The sequence below is a fragment of the Micrasema longulum genome, unplaced genomic scaffold, assembly GCF_059751315.1.
Source record: "Micrasema longulum isolate JH-2025_06_02 unplaced genomic scaffold, ASM5975131v1 h1tg000898l, whole genome shotgun sequence".
NCBI classification, from domain to species: Eukaryota; Metazoa; Arthropoda; class Insecta; order Trichoptera; family Brachycentridae; genus Micrasema; species Micrasema longulum.
Window position 1 is genome coordinate 547,732 of NW_028278089.1, and position 13,885 is coordinate 561,616.

The 13,885-nt window shown below is 29.7% G+C and overlaps 1 protein-coding gene and 1 non-coding gene across 4 annotated transcripts in view; one reads left to right on the forward strand and one right to left on the reverse strand.

Moving 5' to 3' along the window:
• Positions 1-13,885, forward strand: part of LOC148278294 (zwei Ig domain protein zig-8-like) — a 144,665-nt gene that overhangs the window by 40,841 nt on the left and 89,939 nt on the right. The window lies entirely within an intron of this gene.
• Positions 2,123-2,195, reverse strand: TRNAG-ACC (transfer RNA glycine (anticodon ACC)). The gene has a single exon. It is a non-coding gene; the product is annotated as a tRNA-Gly (tRNA).

The window sequence follows — 13,885 nt, forward strand, 5'->3', positions numbered from 1 at the left end:
TGTGTGGACGTATTGGAATAGTAGAAATTAATTTTACTAAAAAATATATAATTAAACAGATTTGAGTTAAAAAAATTAGATTTTTTTTTTTAAAGACAACCAAAAGGAATTTCATTGAGACTGGAAAAAATAATTCGTTAAATTTAAATCCTTGTATATTATTATTATAAGCAAGGGAAATAATAAAGCAACTCCTAAATAAAAAAAGGGCATAAAATAAAAAATGCAGTAGATAAATGAGAATTTTGTGAGGAAACTGTTGCATTTTTTTTTACTTAACCTGTTACAACAATGGCGAAGAACATTTTTAGAAGGTAATATAAAAGTCCATGCATCTACGAGGCTAATAGCCTTGTTAATAACTGGTTTAAGTAGTTACCTAACTGTATAACATTCACCCTTCTGCCTTTATTTGAACATTTTTATTCCTTCGATTCTTCCATCGTGAATACCTAAGGTTTAGACGTTAAAAACATTGCTTTGCGTCATTTAAAAAAAAAAATATATTTCTGATGATTAAACCGCCAATTTTATACGGATAGTTAGGCAAACATATAAGGTAGGTCGGCTGTCTATTAAATATCTATAAAGTCTACTAAAACAACGTTCTCAGAAAAACAGAAGTATAATTGAGAATGGAAAAATGCTATTCAAGCATTAGAAATTGAACAAAAATGTGTTCTCAAGGCTCTACTTGGGGTTCCTATCAGGACAGCTAAAGCGGAAGTGTTTAAACTAGTAGGTGTTCTGAACGTCAGGCAACTGTATGCTAAGGCACTTCTCGTTTACACTCATAAACATGGTGGGAGTAAATGTAACAATACTAGCTATGAAACGCACCGTAAAAAAACAGCTTTACATGTTACCTAAAATGACAACACCAAGGAGTCAAGTTTATTTTGCTCCAAGAATAACAATTTACCATTTGCAAAAAAAGTGGATAAAAAGCTTGAGCAATTTTAATTATTTGTAAAAAAAATGGCTACTTGATTTGGGTACCCGAAATCTGTCTTGAGATGGTCAGCCTCCCAAAGCAGTAGACTTGTTTATATAAAATTATTTTTGCATTTCATGTTTTGTATTTGTATCAACACAGTGTCTCAATGAATATATGTCATAAATATATATATATATATATCAATATATATATATATATATATGTATTCGGCATTTGTGCTGATGTTGGGCCACCGGAAACTTACCAATGTAAAGGTGCCTACGATAGTAGCTTGTTACTTAACCTAATGTCAGCAGAGTTGTTAAATATTCGCATGTGAGCTGTAGTAATAATATTATTTTGTTTTTTTCTTCTTTTTTTTCTTACTATTATTCATGTATGTATATCTGTGAGGATTTATAAATGTATATGTATTATTTTATGTATATGTTATAGACACCATAAGTATACATAAAATCATGTAAACGAATGCCTTAATATGGGTTGTGCCCAGAGAGGTATTCGTATTTAAAAACAAAAGTATTATGTAAAACGAGAAATAAAAAATTAATACTTACAGTGATTGAGATCTTAAATTGAAAATTTTACAATTCCACCAGAAATAGATCCCGAAACTTACGTAAAAACTGCTAAAACTGCATTTTTTGTAATGTTTAGTGCATCTGTTACAGATATTTTATTAAAAACCCTTTTATAATCCCCTAATATTTTCAAAATACTCAAAATGCTTTAGAACCACTTTGAAGTAAATGAATATTCATTATAATTTGATCAAAACTTAGGAATATTGAGAACGCTGGAGCCACCTTTCTTAAAATAAACGTTTATTGCAAGTTTTAAGACACAGCGCGCCGTGAAGTTTTAAAGTATTTTTTTCCAAAAATACATAAATTCATTTGTCAATTAAAAGACAAACTTAAAAACTTGTAGAATTGTTACATTTTTGAAAAATAGGTGGGTTGTGGAACTATATTCATTATCATCATTATTCCCTTTCCGCACCTAATGGTGCATAAAGCACTGTATTGGTACACCAATTGCAGCGTATTTTAAGATTTTTTTGTAACATGAAGGTGAAATGATCAATCTAACGCCTCAGGTACCAGTCGAAGCACTATGAAATATTCTGATGTAAAAACAAACTTTTAAATAAATATTTCATATTAACCACGTCGGGAATCGAACCCGAGACCTTTTGCATGGTAAGCAAATGTGCTGACCATTACACTACGAGGCCGACTAATAAATATATACTAAAATACCTAGGGCCGGTGGCCGGCTAGTTTGTCTCTTAGACCTTATGGGTCAAAATGTTGACAATGATTTTTTTATTTAATGAAATAGAATGATCAAGTTAATACGAATGAATTAATTTGAATACAATTTTCAAAACATTAACATTTTCTAAACTTAAATCTAATACGTATTTGATTACTTGTAAAACAAAACACTTTTAATTATTTGGTATAAAATAAATAATACCATTTCAGAAAAAAACGTGTTGGTAAAAGTATTGTATTTTGTGACAGATCGAAAAAATTCGAAGTTGATTTCTATCCCCAATGATCAAAAATCTATTTATATTTTGAAATATAGTATTAAAAGTTGTAATATGTCGAACGTAAGAACAGGATACCCCAGAGGAAGGATGAAAATAAATACATTGGCCATAAGAGATGACAGGCCTCAAAAGTACGGAAAACGCGTGTGACGTCTCATTCTGTCATATTTAGTTTTCTGTCCGGCCGCCAGGGGCACGACGACCGCCATTTTGTTTATATTTTCCTTTGGCAGGAGTAACACATCAATCAACTCGTTTTATCTGGATAGCAAGCAGACAGGCCATATAATCAGGCTTTTTGCGCTGCAAAACAAAAACTGGGAACTAACGACCGTGATGGCTTGATTTACGAAAGCGTTTGCGACATTCAGAGGACTTTATTAAAAATAAAAAAGTTCGCCTCGTAATGGCGTTAAATGAGAGTTTAAGGCAGATGATAGTGAAGACATCCAATAAGATAAATCAATATCATTAAAAGCATTAGACTTAATGCATTAAACTATGTAATACAAAATGTTTATATCGTTTTTATTATTTTATGTATCTCTTAATAATTTTGTAGGGAATAAGAACAAAATGTGATAGTATTTTTTTTTCGATTTTTGTTCAATTTGGACCCACCATGCGCCACCCCCATTCATTTGTCCGATAAAGAAAAAAAATGAGTTATTATTTTTACTCTTGTGAATTTTTAAAAATGTTTTTGTACTGAAATATTAAAATTCAATTTACAGTTTTAATTAATTATTACAAATCTTGCACGATTAGCATTTTTTAGCCTCGTGGCCGCGTACCTATCTCCAAAAGTTATTTTGTAGGTGGTGAAATATGTTAATGTCTGTATTTTTAAGGCTTCTATTGGAAACATTAAAAAAAAGCTCTCAGTAAAGTGTATTACAAATTCCCGAAATATTTTTTGCAGCTGTGATATAGCGCTGAATAGGACTATTGCCAAAATGGGGCTTTGAAGCGTTTAAAATAAACAGCTGAATGTTAAATTCGAATACACCAGAGACTTCAAAAGGTTATTCAGACAACAACACATCAATTCGGTTTTAGTTTACAAAAAATAAAATTTTATAAAAAAGCACGCGCGACCTCAGTGTCAAGGTCATAAGAAATCGTTGAAGCTCGCTCGTGCTTTAATAAAAAATATATTGGGGTTGAAAGTCAGACACACACAAAAGAAATCTGAATTCGGTGAACGGGGACACTACTTGTGACTCTTACTCATATTACATCGTTCCGGGAAGGTTTTATGGAGGCCTTCCGTGTTTTACGAGTCTTTTCTACAGACGCCGTAAAAGCCTTAAAAAGGCCCGGAGCAGTGACGCGGACCGCAATGTAAAGTGACAGTAGTCCGACCCTTTTTACTGCGGCGGCTGATAATTTAGCCTCGCGGACGTGACAGGGGAACACAAGTAAACCTATTGCATACAAATTAATCAAAATCACCCCTTCCTTACACACTCGCCCATAAACATTTCATGCGTGAGATGAATATTGGAAGGCCATCGGCTTGTTCTATCCCCTAGTGATGTGTTGTATGGCGGAAGACGTTTTCCTTTTTACTGATTGTGAGCTTCGTTCCTCCTGACGATAAAGAGGTTTTTCAGTATTATTCCGGATACGGATTCAATTAAAATGTTTAACTTTTACGAAATTGGCGCAATTGCGGAATATTGATTTTTATAAATATTAAACGTGTTAGTTCCTTGGTTGTTGATTTGTTGAATTAATTTATGGATAAACATCGAGTTTGCAAACTTTGACACGAACAAGCAAAATTTATTCGATAAGATTATTATAAAAGGCAAGCATGAACATATTTTAAAGTAATGTTTTTTTTTATTGCAAAAATTTAAAGCGTTGATTTTTTTCTATGGTAATATTCCGTGATATTTAATTAAAAGATTTTTTAAAAATAAATAAATAAAACAACATTCTTGGTAATAAGATGAAAATTTTATTTTTTCGAATATTGTGAGTATTGTTTTAGTTGTGGTAAAATATAAAATAATTGATTTGAAACAATATGAGGAAAATGATTTAATTAAAACCAATCAATACCTTAAAATTAAATAAATAATTTATAAAATAAATTCATTAATGAAAGATGAGACACTTTAATTTATTTGTATGAACAGAAACTGGTTTCGTCGCTCTCGCGACATCAACAGACTGGTATGTTTTTTAAGAAACCTTAACTATAAATACAGTCAGTGAAACTGATATACGTGGAGTATTTTGGAGGAGTGTTTTCATGATCGATTCAACTTCGTTAAGTTAAAATTTCATAAAAAGCATACAAGTCTGACGAAGTCACAAGAGCAGTTTAACCGGTTATTAGCCTTTTAAACTATTTTTAGTTGATAAATTACAATAATTCTCCACCAAAAAATTTACTTTCAATTTACAAACGAATTTGGATGTTATATATTTATGACCTTCAATAAAATCAACTTATTTTTGAGACAGACAAAAATTACATTTTTAATCCGAAAAAGGTACACAATATGGTAGGGAATACAATTTTTTCCTGCAACTGTGGGGCACGAAATATCAGGGGCAAAGCCCTAGAACTTTTACGATATTATTTAAAGGAATACTGTTATTTAATAAAAATAATTGAGTATCCTTGTAGCGATGCGGTATGCTGTGTCAATCGTCAATGAAAATCTCTAATAATAAAGATGGACTAGAAAGGGAAGCCACTAACCTGTACCAGTCGTTTCTCGTTCCTAAGGCGGTGAAATCCAGACACTTAACACTAAAAATGATGCACCAAATAACCGTAACGCAAAAGACCTTTTGGAGCGAGCTTCGGCCATTTCACTGGCGCGATTGGACAGATAATCAATAATATACCAAAGCGGCGCGGCAATTAAAAAAATAATCACGCGGATGGACACTTAGTCTAATTGTGGCGGGTGATAAAGGAATACTAAGGTAGGATAGGCAAGGTAGGTGGATATTGAAATTGTGACAATAATCGACACTGCACATCTTAATACAATATGCGAAACCACAAAATGTAATTCCACATTCGACAAAGAGATATTACAAAAATCACAATAAAAATGTCTACGTCTTTGTAATAATAATTTTATTAAAATGTTAATTAACTTGTTTGCGCACAGGTTAAAATGACTAATAATGGAAGTAAGTTAGTTATTTAGGAAGAAGTAAAATAATCATAATTAAATACTAACTCTTAATTTAATATGACACAAAAACAATGATCTGACGACTTATAAGTCATTGATAAAATCTAATTTCAGAATGTTATACAAAAAATAAATATGTGTCGATTAAGATTTTGGTATTGTACATTGATTTACAAGGAAATATGTGACATTTGGAATTCGACGAACCCGGATGTTTTCCGAATTCTCGGTTTACCGATACAAAGGTACGAAATATCGAAGCGTGGAATATAATTCAATGAAAAGAATCTCCTCAACGTTATTATTTGCAACGATACTATGGAAAATATTTCTTCTCTGACAGCTGCCGTCATCAAATGACAGCGAATTTATAACGTGAGGAAGAAAAATGCTTCTTTTCACTTTGATCTTATTAACTAAATTGTAGCTCGGATCTAGAAATCGTGTAACACATGAAAAAGGTAAATGTTCATTTTCAACTGCTGAATGTTTTTTCACGTTTAAAAAAAAGAGTGTATATTGAAATTAATATCCTACATGTATCATATTTAAAATAATAAAATGCTTTTTGTCGTTCATTCAAAAGATTTATTACGAGAAACTTATTATGATAACAATTAATTTATACCTTTTTTACACCATCCTTTGTAAATTTTAACCATTGCTAGGCAAATTTTTATTAAAAAACGATGTAATGCAAAACAAATTGAATAAAAATTGCCTTGATATAAATTAAATAAATTGTTTAATACGAACAATTTTATAAATATTTTTAAATTTATAAAACATATAATACAAAGTATTTCACAAATAATAATACACATGAATTACATTTCCAGGAGTTACAACAACTTAATTTGGGACTCAAGTAATATTAAGGTATTTTTTAAAAGCATTTATTTAGAACTACAAAGACATAAAGCAAGTTTATCATTTTGATAACTAAATATATTTTAACAATATTATTTATTTTATTTTATTTGGGTAATCAACAGTTCTACATACATATTTTTAGTAAACAAACAGATATAGTGTATAAACTCAGAACTAATAACAAATTTCCACATAGTATACAAAGTTAGTAAAGAAAATATATTGCATATCAAATAAATACATACAATTTATAATATAACAATGTTATTTTCATGTACTCAATAATCAAAGATTTTTAAAATATTTATTTTAAGAACATTAAGTTACTGTAAATTGGGCGGGATAAGGACAAGAATGCTTGAAGAGAGGATAAAGAGGGGAGGGGAGATGTACATATTTATTATTATAATGTCTACTAAGTTACAAAATGCAATTTTAGTGTAAATTTAATTTTAAATCTGACAGAGTGATGTTTGTGTAATCTATATTTTTAAATTTTGTATTGTACATTGAAAAAGTCCTACGAAAAATGCATTTTTAACATACGATGTATTACTTATTGGTACATGAAACAGGTGGTACCGTCTGCAAATCCTTGCTTAAACCAAGCAGCTCTGTACAGTCAACCATTCCTGTCATAATTTTGTAAAGCAGTTGTTTTTTTTATATAATAAAAAACCGCTTTTCTTTAGAATTTACCACTTCCTCTAACTTTAAAGCATATCAGAAGTGGTGATTCGGGTTATGGTCCTGTGGCTAGACTCACGGATCAGAGGTTCAAGGTTCGAACCCATTTTCCATTTTCTACTAAGTTATTTACAACTTGTTGAAAATGGCCACCAAAATTGAAATGTTTATAAAAACGCTAATATTTTTTTTTTTTTTAAATCCTAATGATTAGAACATATCTATCCCTGTAGATGTTGTCACACTTATTATATATTTTAACCAGTTACACCCTTTTAGTGAATAAACTAAGTCACTTTGGCTCAATATACAAACTGGCAGGCAGCCTACGATAGGTATTTTATATACCTTTACAAGCCCACATTCCACACAAATGTTACAATTCAAGCCGATGTGCGTTTAGCTTAAAGTGTATTTCCGAACTGACGAATAAATTAAAGTATTGTTCGAATCATATTAAACCGCCACGGCGCCGGCGCGTTGTGAGTTAAATATGAAATTCGTGAATATTTTTTAAAACAATTTTGTTCGTGAATAATTTTTGAAACAATTTTGTTCGTGAATAATTTTAGACTTGTTATTTGCAAGAAATTTAAAAAGGGTTTTTTTCGTTAATAATCCGACAATAACTACACATTCTATTTAAAAAATATATTTAAACTTATTAAAATGTGTAATAAAAACAACATGTTTTATCATAATGTTAAAATTGTAAAAACAAACTATGTTTACGTAATACCTCATACGATAAAGATTTTTTTTTGCAAAAGTAAAAATGAATGCAAAATTGTACTGCCCACATCCATTTGTATATTATATAATATGTTTTTCTCTAATGGCACATTTCCCGATTCTCTGAAAACTTCATACATCAGGCCAATTTTTAAGTCTAGTGACAAGTTTAATGTCAAAAATTATAGACCTATATCAATGTTATCTATTTTTCTAATAATATTTTAATCTATTATTACAAAAAAAGGTAAGACCTGTTTTTAAATATGTATTGATGGATCAACAACATGGATTTCGAGCTGCCAAATTCACTGCAACCAATCTGCTCGCTTATACTACTGCTTTCAATTTCGCTCTTGAAGACGATCCGCAGGCTGATGTGCTTTATACAGCCTTTTCTAAAGCTTTTGATGAAGTCAATCTCACGATTCTTCTAGCTAAAGTACAAACCATTTGTATAAGAGATCCTTTATTATCATTTTTCAGGTCTAACCTAAGTGAAAGAAAACAGTTGATTCAAATTAATAATTCCTTGTCTTTTCCAATCACTGTTACTTCTTAAGTACATCAAGGAGCTCACCTTGCTCCATTATTATTTTATATTTTTATCAACGATATTATCGATTATATTGAGTTTTTCTACTGACATTTCTTGGTGAAACTGCATTTTAATTATAATAATAAAAATACTTATACTTAAATTATTTTAATTTAAATTCTTTTATTGACATAATTATATGAAATCATGATTTACAACCCCTGCTTGCACTTGTATATAACATAGAAATTTGTTTAGTCTCCCACCAGTCTGACGATGTCGGTCACGATGAAACCCAGTCACTGGTAAAAAATTTATAAAATAATTATAAATAAAAGTGGAATAAAACTATAAAGTATTTTTATTAATTAAATAATATTATCGATGTTTTTCAAAATAATAAATTCTGGCTTTTTGCTGATGACAACACGATACTTAAACTCATTGGATATTCCAATGATTGTCTTCTTTTTCAACACTATATTAACTGTTTCAATGAATGGAGTAATATCTATTGTCTTCAACTTAATATTGACAAATGTAAAATATTTTTTTTCTCGCGACGAAAAAAACCTATACAAGTCAAATGCAAACTAAAAAATATTTCTCTTTTAATGGTTTTGTCAATAAAGGATCTTAGCATTACTTTAGCCTATCGTGAACACATTGATAATATTGTAAACTAATCTCTCAAACTTCTAGGTTTCATTAATGTAATGACGACGGACTTCTAAAATATCAATACAATCAAAACTCTATATTGATTAACGAGTTCAACCCCATCTAGAATACGCTTCTCCTATTTGGTATTTATTCAACAGAACTTAAATTGACCATATCGAGTCTGTCCAACACCATTTTCTAAGAAAAGTGCATGGTTGCTCGGATTAAAAAAGGGTAATTATTACTTTTTTGAAATAGAGTAATCTCTTAATCTATCTTCATTAGAGAAACGTAGAACTGAGATAGACCTTATATGCATTTGCAAAATACTTAATGCTATAAATGATGTCTGTTGCAATAAATTTCTTTTCATGTTCCCAACCAATGTCACCAGAAGTCAAAATCTGCTATATATTAAATATTTAAAGAAAACTTTTGTTTTTATGCCCCAATGTCCAGAATGTGTAAATTAGTCAAGTCATCACACGACTTGGAATTCTTCGGGATAGATCTTCCGACTTTTCGTAGATCTCTTCGCGACTAAACAGTGTGGGATGAAGTTGGATTGCCATGGTTTAGCTCGAAGTGTTATGTTTTTTGTTTTTATGAATATATTGTATACCACTATTGTATTGCCCTTGTTTGTCTTTGCTTCATAGTTTTATGTTCTTTTTGTTCAGTTTCTTGTATTTATATTTCTTCATGTAACTGTTGTAATTGGCTTAGGCCGTATATATACTAAATAAATAAATGACCGATTTTATGATTAACCCAAATATTTTATTTTCAACGACTTGTAAATAACTCAATAATTAAAAACGGAAATCAAATTGTGGTATGGCGGGTTTCTAACCTTAGATTTTTGACACGCGAGTCCGCGATATTAGCCACGTGACCATAATCCATTTAATAATAAACTAAAGTTTGTAACGAAATATGTTTATACAAGTGATGGAATATGCATTTGCATAGGTGTGTGTGTAATATGTCAAACATTGATTAAAATTGAAAATGATTTTGATAAATATATAAATAAAATTAATTGTTGAAGGTTTACTTAGTTTAATTTTCTCTTTCGCTTTTTTGCCTAAGTAGGCATCTTAAAAACTGGTAACCCAGTCAAAATCAATATTTTATCAAGAAAAAATCCACAAAAAACACCAACATTATTATTTATAATATTTATTCATGTTTTTAATAAAATTACCAAAATTCCGCCTCAAATAATGCATTTTACCATATTTTGGCTCTGACGTATTTCATCAACTGGAAAGAGGAGGGTGAGAAGGGGTGAATGATAACCAATCCCCCGAAGACGTGTCCCGAGCGACAAGTAAACTCTACGGATGACATTTGAATTGCTAATTTCTTTAAAGGACGCGATGCAACTGGCTGTGTAAGCGAAGCAGTCTGTGACCTCACGACATCCTATGATTCCCTGGTAGCTGCACATACATTTATCGTCATCATGATTTCTCTAGCCGCACCCAGTGGTGCATAGGATACTGCATTGGTACATCAATTGCAGTGAATTGGGGTCATATTCCTTACACGGAAGGCGAGGTGATCAATTTTTCGCTTCAGGTGCCAGTCCTAGAACAGTGAAATGTTAAAGTGAAAAATACTTTTTAAATCATATTTTATGTCAAGCTTTCCAGGAATCGAACATCGGACCGTAAACGTAGTAGGTGAATGTGCCAAACACTACACTAAGAGGTGGACTTATTTCTATTAGATTATTTTATCGATTTTTACCATCATCCAAGATTCTGGTTACATTTCACACACATATTATATTATATTACATTAATTAGAGTTCTTGGTACTTCTTTTTTCGAGTCATCATAATTCCCCTTCTGTTCATAACTGTACTTTAGTCACTGCTTTGGTACACCACCCTAGGGCATCTTGTTTATTTTTCTTACATACAGGTAAGATGACCAGTATTATGTTTTTAACGCCGTTCTAGGGACTACAAAATGTTCTTAATAAAAACATCCTTTTTAATGAATTTTACATCAACAATGTCTTAAAAAAAGGCCGGAAAAAGGTATAAACACATTTAACTATTAAAGAGATGGATGGTGCAAAACATAACTCCTATATCATATTTGACATTGTCGCCGTTCTCAGCCGAAGCAGTACATTTTTATTATTTTAATTTTATGTATTTCTCACGTAAGCTTATTTATAAACTTATATTTACAGTTAATTTAATAACATTAATATGTAAATCATCTTATAGTAAACAACACATTAATTTTACAATTCATCTTTCATACAATCAGGAATATATTATTATTTATTTGGTAAAAAACAGCAATTTTTACATATAGTTCATAAAAAAAGATAAGTTTACATTAAGTATTAAAATTTGAAAACAGTCAATATTAATTTTTCACAATTACGTAAGATAATAATTAAGTTTACATATTATAATAACCCAGTAATAAAATTAGATAAATTTAAAAATTAACAAATGTTGGTAATTCGGAAATTGCAAATAAAATATGTGTATAGTATAAACAATTATAAAGTAAATAAAAGTTAATAAATAAATAATTTTTAAAAGAAATAAAATAAATAAATTATTAATTAGTACATTTACAAATTTATTTTAAAATAAGAAAAAAACACGATGTGTAAAAATATTGAAGAAGGTACAATATTATCATAAACATAAGTTTTTAATGACATACTCATTTAATTTAACAGGCCTACTATCAACGCCTTTATGAAACACTCTATATTTAGTATAGGAGAGATAAAAAATGTCTGCGTGGCGAAAAGAACGGTTATATCCTTCATACATAATGTAATTTGGGGATTCTGTTTTTTTAATGGAAGCATTATTCTATTCATATTTATAGTTTCACGCCAATTAAAACGTTATTTAACACTATCTTATTGATGGTGTATTTTTTTAAAAGAAATACTTAAGTTCTCATTATTTACTCAAATATTTAATTTTTCAGACCATTTCCTAAAAGTCGTCAATAACTTGTTCCGGAAAAATGGAAATCAAGTTGTGTTAGAGCGGGATTTGAACCTCGGACCTTTAACTTGTTAGTCCACAATACTACCACGGAACCACAAGTCGGTTTTATTATGCCAAAACTGTGTTAAAAAAATATTTTACTATGTTTACAGTCATAAAAATAAATAAAATAATATATACAACTCGTGTCTTCTAATGCATAGGTACAAATTTTAAGTATCACATTTTATTTTTTATTATGTTTAGAAATAAAAAAAATGTAGTACTTATGAAGACAATTGTAAAAATTACAAGTGATCTTCCTGAATTTATTATCTACCCCTATTTGCATAAAAACATTCCTTTTATACGACCATTTCTTATTTTATTTCCCCTATTAACCCTATCACCAAGGTAATGAATTTAATCGAAAAAAGAGCGCCTATTGGTTTAGTATTGTGTTTAAGAAAAATTTGATTTTACATTGGACAAAATAATAACTTTAGGGAAGTAAAATACATTCAAAATGAGTCATAATGAGACGCCATAGAAACAATTTTCTTTTTTTGACCATAATAGAACCTCAGTATAGCTCTTACTAAGTTGATTAAATAATTAAAAGTGAGAAAATCCAGTGGTGTTTTTATTTTTTGTTACTAAAAAGAAAACATTTTTATCATGTTATCAGCTTTATGATATTTGAATGTTTCGTATTTTTTTTTTATTATTCCGCGTGTTAGGTCTGATTTTCTCGGTGAATTCTGCTGATTGGTCAGTTGACTTACACTAAACTGAAAATCTTTCACAATTCTCTTGTAATTTATTGATTTGGAAAAACTAGTGACGGCGTTCAAAGTAGTTTATTGAAAAAACATTTTTTTATTATTTTCTTCATACATTTTTAAGAAACTTCGCAGTACATTTTAAATTAAAATTTTTAATTTTATATGCTTTTTTTATATATTTATAAGTGCATCAACACCATAAATTTTAAAAAGATTTTGAAAACCCGCGCACAGGCTATGGCTATGTGGGGTTTTAAAAAAACAAAGTGATGTAATATGTTATAAAAAATGTAACAAATGTAATTAAACAAATTAAACTAATATTTCATGTTGAACCTCCAAGGAATTGACTCAAGAAACGTAAGCGTTGTAGGCAAACACACCAACCACTATACTCTGAGGTAGTCTTTTTTCACTACATTTCCTTATTCAAGATATTTTTCTGAGAGTGACCATCAAGTCAAAAACACTAGTCTAAGATTCTGGTTCTATTTCACACGTAAAACTTTATTTTTATTTTAATTAAACATTTATATAACAATAAAACATACACTGAATAACACACAAAAAATTCAAGATATATAAAAGGAACAATTTAGGTTAATCTTACAAAAAAAGAGTCAGGCGTGTTTGGCAACTGTGCGCATATTTTTTATTTATTAATTTTACATTTTACATACATTTATACAGGACCGAGACAGTAAATTAGGAACGACCCATGCCTTTTAACTTGCCTTGACTTGCTAGAAAATCCGTGTTGAATATGGCAAATATCAAGGGTTTACTAACAGAAAATCAGTCATTAAAACAAGTTCCGAGATAATCGTATTCGAAGTTTTTTTATTTTTTTCGCATTTCTCCCAAAATTTTCTTTAATTTAAATTTTTTTCAAAACTTTGATAGAGTAATGTTTTTTCTAGGCATGGTATAAAATTAAAAATCAA